This window comes from Eulemur rufifrons, chromosome 29 (assembly GCF_041146395.1).
Source record: "Eulemur rufifrons isolate Redbay chromosome 29, OSU_ERuf_1, whole genome shotgun sequence".
Taxonomy (NCBI): domain Eukaryota; kingdom Metazoa; phylum Chordata; class Mammalia; order Primates; family Lemuridae; genus Eulemur; species Eulemur rufifrons.
Window position 1 is genome coordinate 74071200 of NC_091011.1, and position 22026 is coordinate 74093225.

The following is a 22026-nucleotide window of genomic DNA, read 5'->3' on the forward strand; positions in this document are numbered from 1 at the left end:
AAGTTCCTAATGTCAGTGAGAAAAAAATAGGAGTAGGCATTTTAACATTTTTAGGTGTGAAAGTTATAGGAAGTGTATTATTTTTGGTAAGAATCTATTAGTATCCAATCCAAACTAAACAAAAGAAAACATTTATTAGAAGTCAAGAATAACTGCATAAACATTTCCAAGCATCACTGTTGACACTGTGTGTGGGTGTGGGTGTGTGGGTGTGTGTGGAGGTGGGTGTGCTTAAAGGCACAGTGTACTATTTGCCAAGCCACCCAAGTAGGCAAATAAGATCCTGCATAGACATGAAAAAGAAGGGCTCAGCATTGCCTGCTGGTTGGATTTACATTTGGGTCATTCCATTTTCCTTGTGTTAGTTGCCCCTGTTGTCCTCTTCTGCAGAACAGTGTAGCAGTCTTCTCTACAGAACAGTGATTCCCACTTAGAAAGTGTTAGAAGAAATTACTGATTTTTAAGATGGATGTAGTTCTAGTCGTGTTTATAGAGGGAAAAAAAATAATGCTATCTTGCATCTGAAGTTTCTTCTTATTGTTCCATTTCACTGAACAATTCCAAGAAGAAATACAGAAATAGGTCAAAAATTATGTAACCCAGTAAGAGTTATTTCAAAGCTGTAATGCTTTGGCACAGGAGGTGGGTGTCTAATGCAGTATTAATAATAAGGTTAAGAGCCTAGATAGCTAATTAGGGTTAGGATCTCATTAAATAGTGTCTTAATGGCTCCTTCATTTGAGCATAAGACTGAAATAGTCAATATCTAAAATTTTTCTCGGAATTTTCATCTTCCAAAGAAATTGCATCAAAATCAGTGGCTATGATTATTGTATTTAAAATGAACAAACATATTAATAACTAAGTTCATGTGAAGTGATAACTTGAAAAACATATACCTAAATATAGAACGATAGCACAGCAGATTCCACCATTTTGACTGGATCAAAGAATAATTGCTCTGAAAATGCTACTGTAGTTTATTTGAATGTGTATTTAAAGTTTAAATGATTTTGATTGCTCTTGCAAACTAAGGCATTTTGATAGATCACTTCAGCTTAAGAGGATGAACCAAAAGTTGTCAGAAACCCCTAAAGACCTACTAAAGACAACAGGATACTGCCAGCGCCTACGAACTAGATTTTATATTTGGCAGGGCTTCCAAGGTTTCATACTGTCAAAGAGCCTTTTATCATGTTTTTATTGCTGCAGTAACTGCTATTATCAACTTCCATATTTCTTTTATGATTCATTCACTGGGTGTAGGGGCTGCAGAACTCATTTTCTTCTAACTGATATAGACCATGCAGTCCTCCTAAAATGGTATTCCATTTGTTTTCTTTATGTTTGCTGAAATAGAAAGAATTTGCTTTATGGCTCTATTAAATGTCAGATCACTATGCTTTAACACATTTGATACACAATCAAAATGTTAGTTCTTAAAACTTATCAAGAGTATGTATAATATTTAAGTCTATTTGCAATGTAAATAAAAATACTTAAACACAACTAATAGTAAGGACAAAATAAAAACAGCCACTTTTAGAGGAAACACTATAAAGGATTCCTCCAGGGTAGTAATATTTAAATACATTAGATTTTGAATTTGATTTATGCTGACTGACATTTTCTCCCAAGTTTATAGCATTTTCTGCAAAGAACTGTTTTCATTTAGTATTTTAAAGTCTTTCTCTCTAACCCTTTTTGTAATATATCTGGGGAAAATATTACATTATAGATTGGGTTATGAGTAGACATTTAATATCTCTAACCAAGATATTTTCTTAGATGATTTATGTGTGGCATCATATGATTCTTTTTATTATATTAAATAAAAAATTATACTTTTTATTACATTAAAATGTAATTCCTATGAAATCCATAAAATGTTTAGATATGTTTTGAAAGCAAAGTAATTAAGATAGATTATTGGTATGTCAGAATTCAGAATTAACATGGTTTCATAAATATAAATATTTTTAATTGATTCTTTACTGTATAGTGACTTATGGTTGGCTGATGAAATGCACCAATTTGATGCAGCTTTTAGTGCTAAGCTAAACAATTTAATAGTGATGGTATGTGATTTATTTATATATTTTGCTCAATTGTATTTCCACTTTCTTTTTTTATGATAAAATCTGTTCAAAATCTGTAGATTGAAATCTCAGTGGTGCTTGGCATCAAGATCAATATTTTAATTATTTTTACAGTCTTTAATTTATTTGGTTCATAATTTGCCTGCTTTTAAAATTAAATCATTAATTTGAATATTAGAGAAAGATTTAAAAACATTAAAATAAAGCAAGCATAATGTTGTAACTTGTAATGTAACCCTACATCCACTGACCTCCATTTAGATATAAGAGGTTGTTTGGTTTCCAGTAGATCTTCAGATTTTAATAGCTGGAGATCTGGGCTTCAGAATTCTTGTAAATACATGGGTGGTACCAAATGCCAACAGTGAGTCAAATAATCAAACACAGCCTAGATTAGTCCATGAGGCCCACCACAATCAGAGCAGGGCTGAAAGTGAGGCTACAGCACAAGCCTTCTCTCCAGGAGAGACTCCTTCCCCACTGGCTTGTGGGATGGATACATATCATAAGCACTTTCCAGCTGCCTTTGACAGCCCTTAGACATCTCTTCAAACCTCTTCTTAATGTGTAAGTCACTTAGGAGGGTCTAATTCCCAAAGAAAAAGTAAATAATAATTTTAAGTCTTTAATAGACCAAAAATGATAACCTGGATTAGCCAAATAGCAGGTGAATGTGATGCTAATGATACATTTTTATTTATAGTCAGGAAAAACAGAAAATGTACTCTAATCATCAATATATTAAAGTAAATGGAGAACTTGAAATAGCAGCCCATTTTTTACTAAATTGTTTTTTTCACATAAGGGATCTACTATGACAATTCCTGCTTGCCTTTACCTTTGCCTTTAAAACGAAACTTATGCAGTATTTTGCTGTGTACATTTAATATGTAATACAAGATACATTTTAAAGCTTACATTTTTATGTTCTCCTCCTTGCCTTAATTACATGTAACATGAAGCTTATGTTTTAATGGGCATGAGCGCTCTAGTTTTACAGTATCATAAAAAGAGTTTACAAGCCTTTTGTTAAAAATCAGTGCCTATGTCATTGGCAGGGCATGGAATTATTTGCAGCTACTTCTACTTATAAGATACAATTTTATCTGAATTAAGAATAATGTGGGGGGAGGGGGGGATTGAAACAATGCCCTTGTAATATAAAATCAGTTTAGTCATCAAGTGGCACAGATTTGGGTCCAGCCACATGTGCATCCCCATTGGGGAAAACCTGGTCTCTGTTCACACTTGCCTCTGCAGAATACCCATTTCAATGTTCACATTAGTTATGCAAAATCAATGGCATGTTTTTAAAAGGGTGTGGATACAACCCTTAGCACAAGTTATTCCTGCCAAGAATAGGAAGAATTTCAGTAGGATGGAGTTTCCAGGGCCATGTTATTGGTAAACAATCAGGACTCTCTCTTGGCCACCTATCTTATAAATAAATTGACAACTTCCATGAATTATTTATGGATTCTGAGATGAAGCTGATACAGACATTGCATCTCAGTTTCTTATTTCCCAGAAGAATGGGTAATCTCAAGTGGGCGATTGGCTTACGTGGTGTTTTTCTGTTTCCTGAGGTCATGATAAGTCTTTGAAGTACCGAGTTTCTTGCAGTCGATTTCTCTTCCAATAGTAGCATCCCTGGACAGTCATCTTCAGTAAACTGTTACAAAGTACAGTGAAAATAAATGGCTTCCCTTCACCACTGATCATGGACTTGTTATGCTGCCTCTGTAGACAAGAAAATCAAAACTGTTGGGCCAAAACCAAGCCTTCTCTGGCTTTTGTCTGGGCAGAGTGTGTGTCAAATAAAGGACTTAAAAACAGGAATTCTGGATTATTTCAAACAAAAAATTTATTCATGCTGTATAAATACACACACTTGTGTGTACATAAAAAAGGTGTGCACACACACCACGAAATGGATAATAAAGTACCAAAGAATCTTATATCCATTGAATTAGTTCTTTAAAACACTCCTTTTATTTTTGATTTGTAGCAGTATGTTAAACCTTTAGAAGAGCAAGTTCTATATCTCTGGATGCCTTTGCCAGGTGCTCGTCTGGACATGTGGGGAATGTGGTTCCAGGCCTCTGCCAAGCAGCGGCAGAGCCAGGAGGGACTGCTAGGGGAGACGTCTGCCAGATGCTTCTCTCAGGAGGTGACAAGTGACCAAACTGCTAGAAGGCACCAAAATGAGAAGATGCTAGGAAATATTGGACTGCAGAGTCACAAGGGCTCCAACTTTTAAAGCTACAGAGAACTTGGAGGGGGAAAGAGAGCTGGGCATCTCTGTGCCCTGCTGAAAATAAGTGGATCAACAGAGTTCGCTTGTGGGAATCACTCTTACTTAGTAGGAATTCCTGCCATGAGCTTGGTCTCTTTGTCCTCTTCTCCACCTCACAGCTTTCCTGACTGCCTCTGATCTCATGGGGCCTGCCCATTGGCAGGTGCTGAGACAGATGCCCGAGGAGGGAGACTGAGTCACGTAACCTGTGGCAGAGGGCTCCACTGGGTGGAAGACACCAGCTCATTATGTTAAAGCATAATAACTTCCTCCCCCAAATCTAATTTCTATTAAGCCTCCACCCCCTTAACTGGATTTATTTCCCCTTTTAGTGAATTCTATGGTCCCTGTGTCCATCTCTCTCACTGCACTTTCACAGCATAATGTCATTATCTATAATCACCTATGTATATCCTATTCCACCAAAACTGAGTTTCTCAAGCTTAGAGTGACCCTTTCATTCTTCTACTATAAGATGTCTTATGTAGAGGAGGGACTCAGCAACTATTGTTCTCTCGCGCTCTTTTCTTTGTCCACTACTTCTCAGCTTAGATGTCATCTCCTTTAGGAATTTTTCTGATTCCCCAAGCACTGATCAAAGTATCCTTTCTTTGCATTCCCTTGGCACTCTCTGCTCACCCCTAGCCCAGCCTTATTTCTCTCCTTGTCTGCTTAAGTGTGTACTCCCTGGGATGTAAGCTCCGTGAGGAAGGGACTGAGTTTTTGTCTTTGGTTGATTGTGTTTATTTATTATTTATTTTTAACTGTTTTATTGAGATATAGTTTACCTACCACGAAGTTCATTCATTTAAAGAGTACAATTCAATGGTTTTTAGTATATTTGCACAGTTTTGCAACCATAATGAAAATCTAACTTTAGAATGCTTTTATTGTCCCCAAAAGAAACATAGCAGTCACTCCTCACCTCTACCCTTCTCCATTCCCCAACCCCTAGACATTGGCAATGACTGATCTACTTTCTGTCTCTGTGGGTTTGCCTATCCTGAATGTTTCGTATAAATAGGACCACACAATACATGCTCTTTTATGAATGGTTTCTTTCACTTAGTATTACTGTTTTAATCTTTGCATTCTCAGTTTAGAAAAAAATTGCCTAGCACAGGAAAGACACTCAATGAATTTTTATAAAATGAAAAAAAAATAAACACACAAACAAACTCTAGCATTTTCTGGGGTTAGAAATTGTGCTCCAAATAGAAGGTGTCTAAAAGGCTTTGACAAAGCATTATGTTAGAAATAGCATCATCACTTCCTAATACCCTCTTTGGCGAGTACCAATTGTTTGTTCCCATTGTGCCCCAAGGACCAAGGTGGGGTGGAAAAGAAGTAGTTGGGGAAGACGTGAGCTACATACAGAAGTTGCCCTCCTGGACTCAGTGTGAAGGTTTTTGGGAACTTGGAGCTGTGACAATGAGTTCTGGGCCCTACGGCTTGCAGTTCACGCGGGCCTAAGGTGCTCCAGGCCTCCTCTTTGCTGTACCCCGACTCCGTGCTCATCTCAGCAGGGGCAAATGCTCTCTCCACCCTATCAAAGCTGGAAATGGTTTGATGAAGTCATGTCCATGTCTAAATGAATAACATGTCATACCGCAAGCCCTCACAAGGGGCCTGAAGTTTTAAGAGAGGATAAACTAAGAGATTTTTGGTTGTAGAATTTCAGGTATCAACTAGCCAGAAATGGGGTTATTAGAGGAAGGCAGACACAGCACATAACTTATCAGGAAGACTCTGCCATTTCCACACCAAGAATTGAGCGGCTATACTGATGCCCCATTCCAAGCTATCAGCTAACTGGAGCCGTTAGCATGTAGGAAGACGTCCATGCAGGGTCTGCCCTCTCAGCATGCATACAATGGGGGGGCATGGCTTCTGATCCATAGAAATATTCCTACTCACTTCCTTTGTCTACCATACTATCACCAAAGGCAATAATAATGTAGCATCAAAATTCATTTTCATGTCATAAATCTTCCTTTAATTTTATATATAATAAATGCTTACAGATGCAAATCATGTTTAAATAGAAGGACATAATGGTTAAAAGAAGTATTGGCCATATTGTAGTAATTTTGCAAACAGCTGTTTCAAGTTAACATATGTGTATTCCCAGTCTTGTGTATATGAGATACAAGTTAATGTCAACAGTACATTAACAATGCAACTGAATTTAATTATAGAACTGAATGTGCTATGGGTAGAGAGATCACATTTTCACCAAAAAGCATAGGTAGGGAGACATCTGTTTCTGGTGAGTTTCAAATAGGTACTTGCATCTTTTACACTCACAAATTCTATTGTTTTTTTCAACAGTGCATTCACTAAAAAATTTCTCTGCATATTTTTTTGTAAACCAAAATGGCAGATATATTCTCCAGCAACTTAATTTTATAAGTGGCATTATATATGACTTTCAAATAAGAATATGGAAAGTATAAAGCGGACTGCAAAGCATGAGAATGATATTCATACTTTTGCACAAAGCTATATCTGGAATTAAGGTCAAAAAGAAAGCTTTCTTGCTTTGTTTCCAAATGGCTCCCCACTGTGCTCACAATTCTTTATTTTACTACCTTCTACTGTTTGAAATCTTTTCAATTAGTGAAATCACTTAAATTAACCTCTAAGGTCTCTTAAGATGCTAATATTCTTGGGAGGATTGGGGCTATTAGACATTTGCAATATGAGTGAATTTAATCACACTGTTTTCTCCCAACAGCTGACTAAAATCCATGCACTGAGTAAATAAGGGGGATAAGGTAATTTTGAAAGGAATCCTGTTGGGAAGAATATTGTGTGGGAGAAAGGGGAGCTTGAGAAGTGGAGGGGCATTGCTTCCTATGGGTCACTGTGACCAAGTGCCATACTGTGCCAAGTTCACCTCTGAAGACTGAACTTTAAAATCACTTACAGTTGAGCAATGGACTTGGCATAGCACTTTTGAGGAATTGCTAAAATAATTCAAATTATTTACCTGGAAAAGTGAAACCTTCAGAGATTACCTAATTGGGCTATTCTTTTTACTGGTTGTTTTGCATCTTACTGCTTCAGCGTAGTCAGAAAACCTAATAAACACCACATCTCTTGGCCCATCTCTCTCTCTCCATTTTCTGGTTTTCACCACTGCCCAAAGAGACAAATGACATTCTTTTATTGTACTGCACTTTCAAGCAGGAGTGCACTGCATCTAAAAGCAGACCACGTAGAGGTTTGCCAAGGATGCAAAGCATTGTTGAAATGGAGACAGACACCTGCCTAACCGTTGATGGAAATTAAAAGTTTATACTCATCCTCTATTGCTCAGAGAGTTTGAATACTGGAGAAGTGAAATCCAGCTGAGATGCCAACTATCTCAATGATTGCCAAGACCAACGTGGCTGCCCTGTTGGGCTAAGTGTCCTACGTTTTCCATGGCATGGAAGCACTCTCATGGCTTCATGAAGGTGCCTTTTACAGATAGAAAATGGTTTGTTAAGACAAGTGTACAGCAACAACTGTCCTCTCCTTCTAGAATCTCTAAGCAAACTATTATAGATTGTTTATATGAGAACATGATTTAATCAAGCTTCTCAGATGTGAATGGTTATGAATAAGTACAAGAATCTTTTTTTCTGAAAAAACAGAAAGGTTAAAGAACACAGTGGTAGCATTCTATCTGCTACAGGATTTTTAAAATTTGACTAGATAAACTCGTTATCTCTGGCCTCCAGAGAGGTAAGATAGTTTAGTGACCTGAGGATAAACTATAAAAATTTCTATCCTTTCACCCCCTTTCACACCAATAAAAAGTGTAACAGTTACCTAAACAGAATCTGCCCCACTTTGCCATGTTTACTTCTGTGCTGTACTAAAAGATGACCACACCTTGAAGATAGGATTTGAACACTTAAAGTACCAATTTTTATGGTTTCAGGAGGATCCACTATTTTTATTTATTTATGGTCTAGAATGCCAGGTGGGAAGGTAAGCCAGTTTTGTCTCTCAGACTACAAGAAGGAAAGAAGAAAAGAAAAAGAAAAGGAGGAGGTGACGGCACATGAAAAGAATAAGAAAAGGGAAGGAATGAGAGCAAGAGAAATGAGGGGGAGAAAAAGAGAGGAGATTCAGAAACCCTAAAGAAATGGCAGCAGATGGCACTTGTCATGATTATCAGTCAGCCGGACTGGTCTAGAATTTAACCTTCAGCAAGCAGATCTTAGAGGCTATGCCACAAATGGGCAGTAAAGGGTCACTGCCTCCAGTTTGAAAATTAAAATTTTCAATTATCCAGATGTGTGTTTGGTTTTACAGCCATGAAGTAACTGCATTGTCAACAGAATACAAAGATGCTGTTGATCACAGAGGGGATAATGGTAGTCCTAAAAGGAAAGTAAATGTCATATTTTGTACAAACTAATCTGATTAGTGGTACTTTTGAAACTGCCTTTTGAATACGACTAACCCTTTTCTTAGCTTAGTCTCCAGAATAATGAGAGGTTTCTTGCTTTAGAAATAAACGTAATCACCATAACTTATTTGCTTATTGTATTTCTCACATTTCTTAGTAATAAAAGTTGCCCTTTATTCTGATTCAAGTCTTCCCAGCATATAAACTTAACACTTTTAAGTTATCAAGTTATTTCAGTGAGCATTATATTTTCAGTATAAGGTTGGTCATGGTTCAACTTTCTCCTGAAGATGCTACCCTAATTGCTTTACACTAAAGATTATCAGTCTAGAAACCTAAATGAACATCTGAAAATTAATTATCAATTATTGGCTTTGACAATTGTCAGTACATGTTTCAAACAGCATCTATGTTCAATACCTATGATTTGAAACACTGGAACTACTAGATCAATTAGGATTGGCATCACAACGTACCAGATGGTGCATGCAACTAACTACTAGGATTACTGTGACTGAACATCCACACCGACAAGCAATTGCTGTAGGCCAGGGAAATATTTCAAGATACTTCCCAAGTCTTAACTGGCTGCAAACTTTATGCAGTGACCCTGACAAGATCAATTGTTTCTCAGCATCATGAACTTACTATACATGGGTTTCTTGTCCATGGTCCTTGTCTTCTTGTATTCCTGATTTCAAACTAGCAGACTTTCTGGGAACTCTGTGCTACTGAGATAATGATGACTGAAGTTACTATGCAGCCAACCTGTGGAGAAGGTGTTGGACCAAATGACTACAATGCAGCTGTAGGAAATTATAAAACTGAATACCATGGATGAGCACTACCTGGCCAGACTAGGTAGCAATCTAAGGACTTTAAACAAGAAAAACAATACTCCTGCAAGACTTAAGAAGGATATACATTTGCCAAATAAATGAGCATGATCAAACAAAAAAAGGAATTTTGTTTGTTAGATTCTTGCTGAGACCCAATACCTCTAATAGATGCTCAGTTCAAAGTGTTTAGAGCAAGAATTTCCGAAGTATTGTATCCATCCATTTATGCATCCATAAAACTGAATGAAATTTTCACAACCCCCAAAATTTTGTTTTGATATGTTAAAGGAAAAAATAGATTGCTAAAGCAATATACACAATATGATACTTTGTTGTATAAAATATACACATGCAAGGACAAAAATCAGAGGAACACATACTAAAATGTCAACAGAAACTATCTCTGGTCCTCGGATTACAAAGTGATTTTTCTTTTTGTTTATCAGAATATTCTAGTCTCGCTACAATGAATATATTAATGTAGTTAAAATTTTTTAAGTAATCAAGATATTTTAAAAATCAGATTCTAAAAGAAAATAATAAAAATGAAAATGTTTAATACAGAAGGAAAACACAACCCATGATTTCCTGACATTGAATGAACCTAATGGGTAACAAAGATTAAGTCTGAAAAATATGTCTTTATTATGGAATTTCTGGTTAAAGGTGGTAGATTAAACAGTACTATTTACTTCTGCTCTTTTCTAAAAGTCCACTATAATAAGAGTAAATTAATTTTTAAAGAACACATATCTAAAAGACAAAGAGCCAGAAAGGAAACATAGCAATAGAACTTTGAGAACTGGAAAGCAGATAACGGAGTGACGACTGATTTATCAGACTCAGGTAAGTAGAATCCTAAGCCATCAGGGAAGATCAAGAAGCAATCTGACACCACAGAACTTCTAAAAGTCTTAGGGATTGGGGTACCACAATCCCCGTAAGTTGAATTGAAAGTAGGCTAAAAATAAAAGGACTGGCTGAAAGTTGAAGAAGCAGTTAGACCCCAGACTGCTTGCCCCTCTACAGGGAGCTTAACAAGTGTTCCACTAGACCATTGCAGACGATGGTGGGTCTACTCTTTGACAAATTTGAGATGCAGAGTATCTGGGCTGAGGGACACCAGAAAAAGTAAGAACGCAGATATCATACTTTAAAAAAATTTAGATAGCGAATGCTAAGACCTCTCAAGCCTCTCTCCTACTAGTCTGAAGAACATTAGCCAGTATCATCAAAACAGGAGACTAAAATATGCTTCTCTAGAGAAACCAACCTAAGAGACAAGACATAAATATACTGACATTGAAGATGTGCCAATAAAACCACCCATCAAGATCACCCTAAAATAAAACCCAAAGTAAATAAGTCCCACCCACACGTTCAGGGTTTCTAATTGGCTTTTAAGTACTTCACTCGTCATCAGGAGCAACAACCAGGATTACCAGACATCTGAGGCAAGTTTCTAAAATAACAGAGACAAAGAAAACAGAATAAAGCAACTTTGAAGAAGCAGGGGAGAGAAAATTTCAGAAAATATTATTAATAGAGTGTCAGATACAATAATGCTCCCCTCCCCCAATACATCCACTTCAGTATTGATTTCCTAGGGCTGCGATAGCAAAGTACCACAATCGAGGTGGCTTAAAACAACAGAAATGCATTGTATCACTGTTTTGGAGGCCAGAAGTCTGAAATCAGGACACTGGGAGGGCCGCACTCCCTCTGGAGACACCAAGGGAAAACATTGCCTCGCCTCTTCCGGCTTCTGGCGGTTCCAAGTGTTCCTTGCGGCATCACTCCAGTCTCTGCCTCAGTCTTTACATGCCCTTCTCCTCCTTCTCTGTGCCCACGCCTTCTCTTCTTCTTTCTCTCATAAGGACACTTATTACTGGATTTAGGGCCCACTCTGATAATTCAGGATAATCTCGTAAATTAAGATTCTTAATTACACCTGCAAATACTTTTTTTCCAAATAAGATCACATTCACAGGTTTTGGGTAAGGAGACGTTGGTATATGTCGGGGGGTGGGGGGGGACCACCACTCAACCAATGACAACGTCCTAATAACTGAAAGCTGTGAATATGCCACCTCACATGGCAAAAGGGAGGGACTTTGCAGATGTGATTAAGTTAAGGATCTTGAGATAAGAAGGTTTTCCTGGATTATTCACGTGGTCCCAGTGAAATCACAAGGGTTCTTAAAAGAGAGAGGTAGGAGGGTGACAGTCAAAGGAGGAAATATGGCAGTAGAATCAGGGGAAGAGGAGATGCAGCAACAGAAGCAGAGGTCAGACTGATGTGAGGAAGCGACCACAAGCCAAGGAATACAAGTGGCCTCTAGAAGCTGGAGAAGGCAGGGAAAGAAATTCTCTAGAGCCTCTGAAGGAGCTCAGCCTTGCTGATCCATTGTAGACTTCTAACCTCCAGAACTGTAAGATAGGGCATGTGTGTTGTTTTAAGCCACAAAAATTGTGGGAATTTTTTATAGGAATAATAGGAAAATAATACACACACATATAAATGGTAAGAGAAGACAGCACACTTTTAAACTTAAAATATTACATGTTTTAAAAAGCATGCAAAGAACATAAAAGAGCTCTTAGAAGTCATATACACACATGCACCTGCACACACATAAATATGTATCCACACATAAACATGTATATTAGCAAAAATGAAAATCTCAGTAGAAACCTATATGGATGTACTTCAGAAAATCACACAGAAATGAGAGAAAAAATAATGAAAAGAGGTGGAAAATAGGACAGAACAGTTACAAAACTTAAAGAATCAGAAAATTAATTTGACATTCACAAAATAGGAGTTCCAGAAAGGAGAAAAAAATGGAAGAAAGTAAATCAATGAAATAATTTGAAAATGTTTTTCTATAAGTGAAAACATGTGTTTATACTGAGACAGCCTACTGAATATCTAGACCAATTGATGGAAATACACTTACATCTAGCCACATCATCATAAAATTCCCAAACATTACAGAGAAAGAGAAGATTCTAAAAGAAACCAGAAGAGGGAAAAATTAAAGTCATATACTAAGGATCTAGAATTATAATGTCTTCAGATATTTCAATAGTAATAATGGAAGCTAGAAAACAACAGGGAAATGTTTTTAACTTTCTGAAAGAAAATTATTTCTAGCCTACAATTCAATACCTAGCCAAACTATGAGTAGGATAAAGCCATTTTAAGACATGTGAATTGTCATGACATTTACGTCACAGACACTCTTTCTCAAAAAGCTACAGGAGTATGTGCTCCACTAGAACAAGAGAGTAAACAAAAAATTAGAAATATGTAAGAATCAGAAAATGAGATTTCTACATCAAATCAAGAAAAATGTGATCCCTGGGATGAAAGTCCCCTGAGCAGCTGGGCACCAGGTACGTAAGCAACCGTTCCAGGTTGGAACAGGTCTTCAGGACACCAGGAGACACTGTGGCCAGGAGATGACATTGGCAGCACTTCCCATTCATCTGAGGAGATTTAGAAACCTTGTGGGTTTGGGGTTGGATTCATGATAAGCACGTAGAAAGCTAAGCAAATGGGAACTCACAGAAGCAGAAAGTAGAATGGTGATTACCAGAGGCTGGAATGTGGAGGAAATAGAAGAATATCGATGAAAAGGCACAAAGTTTTATCTACGAAGAATAAGGTTTTTGACATTTATTGCCCACTATGGTGACTGCATATGGTTAATAATAATTTGAAATGTTTCAAAGTTGCTAAGACAGTAAATTACAAATGTTCTCACCACAGAAAAATAAGTACTTGATGTGATGGATATGTTAATTAGCTTGATTTAATCATTCCACATTGTGTACATAGATCATAACATCACTTTGTACCCCACATATATATAATTATAATTTGTCAATTTACAATAATTTTTTAAAAAAGAAAACTAAGCAAATGAGGGGGAAGGCAAGGGAGGAAAAGGAAAATGGTCACCGTATACTATATCGCTTAGAATGAATAACATTATACATCAGCAGTGAGCTTTTACATTATAATGTAAAAGCTCACTGCTGATCTAACCACAATTCTGAGATACCCATATTGGGAACAGAAAGGACAAGAAAGTACCTGGGTGCAGGGATGGGGGTGAAAGTCACAGATAATGCCTACAATTTTAAAAATTTAGAAGTAACAGTATAAAAATATTCTATTTAACAAATTGAAGGAAAATATCCAAAGAATCAGCTTGGAAAAGCTGAAAGTTGTTACTTCTGGGGAGGGGTAAATGGTGAGCAGGAAAGTAGGAAACTTGTTTTTCATTACAAGACTTACAGAACTGTTTACTTCATATATGTGATTTTTTAAAAGATTTATGGTATTATTAGAATTTAAGTGGGAGTATCATTTTATCTAAGTTGTTTTGCAAAGTGCCATTGTTTCTCTGCCGTATGCCTTTGATTAGCCTACTGAATAGTACAGTTTAAATATGAGGAAAGGAGTTGCAGAAAGATTCCAAGATTTGCTGAAGGTTTCTGCATAAAACTAAAAGAAACAATCCTGGATAAACTTAATCTTTCTAAGTGGTTCTTCTGTTTTCTCCAGCTGTGAAATATATTCAGGACTTTCAACTCCTTTCTTTTGTTCATGTTTGAATTCCAAGCAAGACACACCTTAAAGCAAGCAATTACCAAAAATAACCCTCCTCCTGTTATCAAATGACTTAAATTATCCTGAAAAATATGTAGCATATTTCTTTATATGCCATCACAAGCAGCTATACCATGTTTTGTCAAGTCTGAACATTTATGTAATCTATCAACAAATAATTGTGAATATTAAAGGTATCAAAATATTTCTTCAGTGTTTTTATAAGCATCTACACACATCAATACTAGATTTCTCATATTTAATCTGCTGATTTTAAGCCACCTGCTAATTACCTATTTTGTGATTTAAGCTCATCCAACTTTACAACCTCATATTGATTTGGCTACCCGATATGCTTCTGGGCCACTTGCCTGGGATGACAACGTGAGGAATCATGAATTAATTTTAATGTTACCAAAGGAAACCACAAAGAGACAAACAAACCAAATAATGTGTTCTAAGGTCAAAAAGATACAGGAGGATGTTATTTAGGAACACTGTAATTTTTGGTGACATCATTCTCTGCTCCTCTGGGTTAATCTGTAGAGTTGAGAGTGGTTGATAATAACAACTCCACTCTGTCCCACCAAGACTTCTAAGCGTAGAAATGGATAGCGCTTCAATGGGCATTAATGGGTTTTAGACTAACCACTCCCTACACTGCTGCTAATTGTCATTGCACAGCTTGTCTCTTCCCAGAATACAGTCTCTAGTATTTGCACCCTAGTTATCTTGCCTATAGCTTCTGTGAAGATTCTTAATCTCCCTGCCCATCTTTCTATTTTGATGGTTGCAACACTACATTTTGCAATTGGTAGCAGAACTGATTAACTTGCTCTCTCCGTTCAAGAAAGTAAAGACCTCCTTTGACATTTCTGGACTCTGATTTTTGCCTTCTATGGTGAGGAATCTGTTACCCTTCACTTTATTGGTGGCTTCTTCCCTGTGGAGAAAGAGTGGCCAATTTGTCCATAACACCAGCAGATGCCTCAAAAGTAAGATGGCCCCGCTCTTCCTCCTCACAGACCTTGATGTTCTCAGGGATAGGGCGAGCTCTCCTCTCCACTTCCTGTTACCTCTTCCTACTTTCTTCTCTCAACATGAAACTGGGTGGATATATTGGATCAGCCTTGCTTTGTCTTCCTGCTGTTTCCAGTTCAAGGCGAAGGAATAGGAAACTTCACGTTGCGTAGCACTTCTAGCACTACTAGGAAGCGTTATACTTAATAGAGCTGATACTTTGCCCAAACTGGTTCATTTCTCTCAGTACATGAGTTATTCATCAGAACCCCTGGGGCAAGAAGGGGGGTGGAGTATGAAGGGTAAGATTCCAGCGCCGAACCCCACCCTGGACTGCCAACAATTACTATACGATTAAGATATGCTGAGGGCCAAATCAGTTCCTGAAGGAAAACTCCTTCCAGTCGAAGCCTGCCATAACTCAGTTAACCTAAAAGGCAAATATTAGTTCTCTCCCCAAAACAGTATTAAAAAGTGGCTCCACTGTGTTTGTCTGGTGCTGGTTTCATGAGTGTGCCCTGGGGATTTCAGACAATACGGTGGTGCTAAAGTAGCAACTGGAATCTTTTACCCAGCCGGCTGGACTGAGACTCTGTTCTGGCATCTGGCCCAGTATATCGAAATTGTGGTTTTTCAGCCCATTTTGGAAGCTGCTTCACTGAGCCATGTGACAACCCCAAAAGTTGGTCTGGCACCAGAAGACTTCATCAGATTGCGAACTTGAGAGCCCTCAAGTCGGCTGTTTTTGTATTGATGCCTCCCTTCCCTTCCCGTAATCATTAACAGAAGGTGAGAGGGCTGCAGTTGGAACACACCTCACACCTATTATGCAGTTTGTGTTTATGTCTCTGAACCCTCGTAAATTTCCTGGGCTCTGAGCACTTGCCTACTCAAATAAAAGCATTCTCTGGAGAAAACTCCAGTAAGAGTTTGAGTTATTAGCCTAGCTCAACAGGCCTACCTGGAAGGAGCACAAGGCATGGCTACAGATTTGTCAGAAAGATTTAAGAGTATCAGTTTATTTACTAATTTTAACACTAGCAGAAACTGAAGCTGTGAATACTCTCGACATAGCCATCTGGTGGTCCCCTTGGAACTCGTGCAAATCATGCGGCACATACTAATGTAATGTAGTAGGTACAAGTCGTGGCGAATTTCCAATTGAAAAGTGGCAAATTAGTAGATTATGTCAATGCTGACAGCTCTCAACTTAATGCTTCATTGATTCCACTGTTCTGTGAGAGACTCCTTGTCTGTTAAAACAACAACCACAAAACCATTATTGAATGCCTACTGTGCACTCAGCCCTGCGGTAGGCAATGGAGGTTGAAAAAGAATTACTCATACTCCTTGATTTGAAGATGTTTTCTAATCCAATCAGTGAATATTAAGATATTAAGGTACATTAGACCATTAAAAAGCTAACGTAAATTAAGTGATACATTTTTGTGGTAGGAACCACAGGCGATACAGGAATTGGGCAGAGAGAGACATTAATATGGTTAACTCCTAAAGTGGTATGACCTACAGGATGGGTAAGTGGATTTAGATAAGTGGAAGGAGAGAAGAGAATGTTCCAGGCGTTGAGGCAGTGTTTCTGAAGAACCTGAAATACAAATATACAGGCTGTGCTTATGGAAGAAGGAAAAAAGAAGTTGCCTTGCCCAGGGAGAATAAGTACAATACAGTGAATTTAATCAGAAATTAATGCTATGGACAAATCCCAAATAAAGGATTTTAGAAGTCAAACCAAAAGATTTAAAACTGATATAGGAGTAAACAAGAAATCTAGAATAAAATAGACACAGTCAATTCTAAATGACTTTTCCCTTGAAGTTTTGGTTGTTCTATTTTAGAAAAAACCTCCGAGAAGAGCAAATTTGTTTTTTCCATAATTAGGCAGCCCAGTGATCAACCTATGAATATTACTCTAAAAACTGTAAATGCCAGATTTTTGAAGTAGTTTTCTTGATGACATAGAAACCAATAATTCATTAACTGATGACGTTGCTTTTTTTGCAAAATTTAGAAAAATTTTTTTGAAAAGGAGGATTCAAAGATCAACACTCTCAATGTATTTCAGTTTTGTGTGTCTTGCTGACCCGTGCCCTGTAGACAATAGTGACCACGCTTGTTTGTCAAGGACTGTTTTTACTTTTATTCCCTCACTCCAAAAAGATTGCATAATGCCTACAAAATACCACCCCCTTTTTCTTTAGCTCTTGGGGTGCTTTCTCTTTTCTAATTTTAATTTTTTTGAGGATTGTTGGGGAGATGTTGGTCAAGAGATCAGGCACTTTGTACTAGCATTTTATCAGGGTTCTTCAACCTTAATTTCTAGGACAAATAAACAAAAAGATTCTAACTTTTGTGGTTGTGGAAATGTAAAAAGCAAGGCATCATCCCTTTCCAATTCCTCCTCTTTCTCCTGGGAATATACTGGTGTCTCCTCTGCTTCTCTGAGTCTGTCATTCCTGTGGGCTTTTCGGGCCACTAAGGGATAGCAGGCCAACCAGAATGCCATTCTCTGCCCCCTCCCGAGAGCCAGTGGCCACAAGCCTGTGCTCTGTTCCACACTTGTAGCATCCAGGTGGAAATTAAAATAGAATGGATGGGGACCCAGTTATGTAAAAAGTCACCTCTGGTCTTCTGTTCTATCATGGGAGTTAAGACCAGCTGGGGTGCTTCTGGTGTCAGTTTCCAGGACATAAGTCTCTGTGATCTGCAGCAGAAATTCTTACAACAGGGCCCTTAGAAGTCTCGTCCTCTGATGGGCTGCCAGAGGCAGAGTCCAAGGCATATCTGTGCAGGCAGACTTTTGCTGAGTTTCCCAGGGACTGAGAGAAAACTACCAGAAGGAACAGGCTCCCCTGGGGTCAACAGCTAGTAATCTACAACTGTCTTGATTGGGAGGTGGGATTTACTGCTAGCCAGCTACTTATCTGCTTCAGTTGGCTCAGCTGGTCAGAGATGACCACGGTCACAGATTCAGTCCCACGACAGAGCTCCTTTGAGTGAAATAAATATGTTTGAAATACAGCACTCCCCTTCCTAAATCCCCTTCCCAGAATATAGCTCAAAACATCTTACCCCGTGCTAGGAAAACAATTCCCCCCTTCTTGTGGGATCAAGAGAGGACAGATGCTTCAGAAATCTATGCAAACTTGAAGTTGCATGGTATTATAATTTTCTTAACATCATTAATTTAAATTTTTGGTTGCTGAGCTCAGATCATGAAATGATATAACATTAGCTCCCATTTATTGAACAATTAATACTATGATCTTTACAACATTTTATAGATATGAATATCTGAACCTTAGAAAGCTGGTATAACAACAGGTGATATATCTTTCGCTCAGTTAATATTTTGTCCTCCCTCCAAATTATAAAACCAAAGATAATAAATAGAAAATGAAGCTCCTGCTTGCTTCTAAAGAAATAAACAATTTGAAAAATGCAGTTGTATATATGTTTGGATTTGATCCAACTTTTACTTCATTCCTCAAGTCAAAATAGAGAGCATGATCCCCATTAATGAGTACAGATGAACTACTTTATATTAATAGATATAAATTAGATTACCAAAGAGCTCCCAACTTTCATATTTCAGGATAAATAAAATATCTGTAAACTCTTATATTCTCCAAAAAAAATTTCATATGACTTGACAAGATTATAATGTATTTTAAAATTCAACCATTTTAAAAGATTTTTGCAAGTAAAATAAATTCATGTTCTTTTAAATCTAGAAGCAAAAGTGAAGCTGAAGATAAAAGATGGGGGCCATAAAACCCTAGCTGTGCCACCCTGGGGTAGGCATCTCTCGGGTAGACAAGCCCTGCCAATGGCTAGGATTTCCTCCTCCTGCAATCCTCTAGCGCTGCGGTCCCTAACCCCCAGGCCACAGACCTCCGTTAGGGACGGAGCTGTAGAGCTCCACCTCCCCACCCCCGACCCTGTCTGTGGAAAAACTGTCTTCCATAAAACCTGCCCCAGGTGCCAAAAAGTTGGGGACTGCTGTCCTCTCTCCCTGTTTGGTGTACACACACGTGCAGGCACGCGCGCGAACACACACAACCACATGAGCCATCCTCGTCCCTCTAGCCCTATGGGAACTCCAGTAAGAGATTCAGAACTGAAAGAGAGGTTTTAATAATTTTACACGGGAGAAACTGAGGCTGAAAGTTGAAATGAGTTGCCCAAGATTATCACCTGCTGACCGGAGCCCGAGTCCCCCAACCCAACCCAGTGCTCTTTCCACCACTGCTCCCAGCCCACAAAAACCACAGACAGGAAAGAGAGGAAAAACTGAACGGCACCCATGTAGACAGTCCCCTGCCTCGAAGAGCCCTGCTTTGTGGGGACCTTCTTGGAGACCTATTGTAGATTTTTGTTTATCTTCAGAGAACAGAGCAACTATTTCAATAGAAATATCTGTGAACTGTGATGTAAGAAACCATGGGACACAAAGGAAAAATTTAGACCCTAAAGCCCAGTAATCTGGGATTTGGTCAGGGAAAAAAAAAAAGAAAAAAAAATGTATATATAGGTTTTGAATTAGGTTATGCAGCAATATGTTGTGGTGGAAAAAACAGGGCCTCTAAAATAAGATTTGTTTTTGACTCTGCTACTTACTAGCTGAGTGACCTTGAACAAATTTCTTAATCTCCTCAAATTAATTTCCTCATCTATAAAATAAGGATGAACCTGTTGGGGAGCTGATATTTCATGTGGAGAGAGAGGGAGACAGAGAGAGACAGAGAGAAAGAGAGAGAGAGAGAAAGAGTGGGGGAGAACTGAGGGCGTATAGCAGGCTCTCAGTACATGAAAGTTCACAATGTCTGACACAAAATAGTCATTCCAACGTCTGTTCATTGAATGAAAAGCCTACTTCTTCAGCTGAGTCAGCTCCTAGAAATATGTCTCCTGTGCTTTAGAAGTATGAACAGAACGACATCTAAGTCCCTAGACCACACAAAAGAGGTACAGGTTCACTCAGGCCCTAAAATTGTGTCTTGTATTTGAAAATGTTTGACCCGGTGTCTTAGACTCTAAGAAGAGGATATTCTCAGTGCTCCTCCAAAGGCTTTATCTGGATGCCTGGAGAGTACTGGATCCCTAGAGTACTAATGAAGGTGACATCCAGTGACTCCTCCCCTGTCTGATGCCCAAGACCGGCTTAGGTAATCTTCCTGTGTGTGTTCACGCACACTATACTTCCTACATTTATTGCACTCTGTTGCAATTGCCTTCTCACTTGTCTGTCTTGCCAAGTAGACTGTAAACTCCAGAATCATTTGACTCAGTACTATCCCTTCTTTTTAACCCATAACAGAGGATCAATGTATATTTTTGAATGAAAAAAATCAAATGACCTCCTTAAAACAGCCACTACTGTAGGTCCCAAAATCTGCCTAAAGTATTGATGTTCTCCACCCACTGCCCACCCCAAGATGGCTTCCCATCTTCCAATTCCCCTTAAAAGCAAATAACTTCTCTAATTCCAGCATGTAGACCACTTAGATATCTGCTCAAGATGTTCCTCATCATGTTAATTTACTCAATACATTTTGTTCAAGAATAGGATCTTGTGTACTGGGCCCAGTGGCAGTGGTATCACAATAAATACACCGTGGTCCCTCTTGGAGAAGCTCATGGAATAAAGTGAGCTTGGATGAAGGCTCTGATTTTCAGAGAGGCCTCTAGCCATTAGCCAAAATATTTCTGGATCAGTAACTACACCCTATCATCAACTTGACTCTCTAAAAATTACAATGCGGCTTTAGAACCTGGTACAGAGTGTACACGATAAATATTTGTTGGATAAAGGACTAAATGGGATAGTATGGGAATTTTAGTGAGCTTTTGTTGTCCTCAGCTGATATTGGAGGTAGGCGGTAAACGTTGTCAAATCTTTTATTTGAATAAGTCTAAATTTGGGCACCCACTGTACAGCCTGAGAATTTACTAACATTTCAGAATTCCTCTGAGGACAGGTGATGATGCTTCTCAGAAACATTTCTTGTGTCTAACTAGGTGAAGTAGGGCTGATACCATAGCTAAGCTCTTTCCAGTTGCCTTCAGAGCTTTCCCTGAGACCTTCCATCATATAAAACACAGTTTAACTAACCTTCTAAAACTGCTAGCCACTAGACATTTCCTGTTTCTGAACTATCTTTGGCCCCAAAGAGCACCTAATAGATTCTGTACTCTCTGTTACTGAAAATTTCAAATTACTTTGTTTTAGACTTGTCTGCTTGGCTGATTTGTATACTTGAGGGAAGGGATCTTGTCTTTATAAATTCCTACAGGACTGGGCACACAGTAGGTGTTTAATAAGTAACGTTTTTTTTTCTTTTTTCTTTTTTTCTTTTTTTTTTTTCCTTTCTCGATGTGTAGCCTTGTCCAAGGTCTCCACGACAGCCACAATGTGGGACTGGAGAAAAAGAGTAAGGACACCACCCTCATCTATTCCACGGTTTACCAGACAGTCTTCCTCACTCACTGTCCCTTTCTTCTGGGAACCAACAGCACTTTCAAGGACTGCAGGAAATAAGACAAGCAGGGAAAGGAAATCACAGAACACAATTTAAATAGGGTAGATTAGATGCTAGGCCTGAATCTTCCCTTTCACTCAAAATAAATGCATACATAAATGACTACGATCATAAGCATGACTACGCTTCACCCAAAGTCTCCTGACACGGAGATCTCAAGCAGGGGCTTGGAAGGTCAACTTGTTT